Source organism: Nansenia antarctica, assembly GCF_963989245.1.
Source record: "Nansenia antarctica genome assembly, chromosome: 5".
NCBI lineage: Eukaryota > Metazoa > Chordata > Actinopteri > Argentiniformes > Microstomatidae > Nansenia > Nansenia antarctica.
In genome coordinates, this window is record NC_137690.1 from 75,586,744 (window position 1) to 75,588,149 (window position 1,406).

Here is a 1,406-nt window from a genome sequence, read left to right on the forward strand (position 1 = left end):
TAGGGTTTGCATTTCAATTTCGTTGTACCCGTACAATGACAATAAAGATCATCATCATTATGTGTTATGCACCAACCACACCACGTCAATTTCCTGTATATGCGAATATACTAATAAATACAAAGCAATAAAAATAAAAATGATTCTGATTCTGACAAAGAAGTTAACCTACCGATATGGCTAATCTACTTTAGGCACTGGTATAGGGTTAGGGAATGGGCTAGGGTTATGGATTGGAGCTAAAGTTATGGAATGGGTTAGGGTTAGGGTTAGGGCTAGGGTTAGGGCTTATGTTTAACATATAAATGAGAGGTCTGAAACTGACGTTCCTGAATGTTCTTCATGCTGTTGGTCTGTAGTTCTCGCTGGGCCACTCAGCCAATCACACGCCTCTCCTGCGTCACTCCATAATCCCCCAACTCTACTGTCTCTCTTCCTGCATCACCACGTTGCCACGACAACTCTGCGTTTAGGATCTGAGGGTTGTCAAGACGTCAACGTATGGATGGATGTTAAGATGTTTCTGTGATGACAAACATTTAGGATGTCGAGAAATATGCCTGTTACGTTTTTTGGGGGGGGGAATAATAATCATAATAATAATAAATCTGTGTTCTATGTGTCTGATGTTATCTGTTGCTTGTTGTTTCTGTGTTCTCTGTGTTTTCCATATTGTCAGCGTCTTTGAGCCCCTATATAAATACAATGAATTATTATTATTATTATTATTATTAATACTAGTAAACAACTATGATCACCAAAACAGAAAAGCATAAAAAGAGAGAGAAGCAGCTAGGAGGAGGCCTGGCGTCATCCCAGCAGCAGCACAGCGGGCAGCGGAGAGACCTGGTGGGGGGCTCGCCGCTCAGACACTCAGCGTGATTAGACTCCTGCAGAGGCTCTAATAGAGATGAAGGGCTGAGGAACAGAGAGGAGGAGAGAGGAGGAGGAGAGAGGAGGAGGAGAGAGGAGGAGAGAGGAGGAGAGAGGAGGAGAGAGGAGGAGGAGAGAGGAGGAGAGAGGAGGAGGAGAGAGGAGGAGAGAGGAGGAGGAGAGAGGAGGAGAGAGGAGGAGGAGAGAGGAGGAGGAGAGAGGAGGAGAGAGGAGGAGGAGAGGAGGAGAGAGGAGGAGGAGAGAGGAGGAGAGAGGAGGAGAGAGGAGGGGAGAGGAGGAGGAGAGAGGAGGAGAGAGGAGGAGAGGGAAGGAGAGAGGAGGAGAGAGGAGGAGGAGAGAGGAGGAGGAGAGAGGAGGAGAGAGGAGGAGAGAGGAGGAGAGGGAAGGAGAGAGGAGGAGAGGGAAGGAGAGAGGAGGAGAGAGGAGGAGAGAGGAGGAGGAGAGAGGAGGAGAGAGGAGGAGAGAGGAGGAGAGAAGAGAGGAGTAGAGAGGAGATGAGAGGAGGAGAGAGA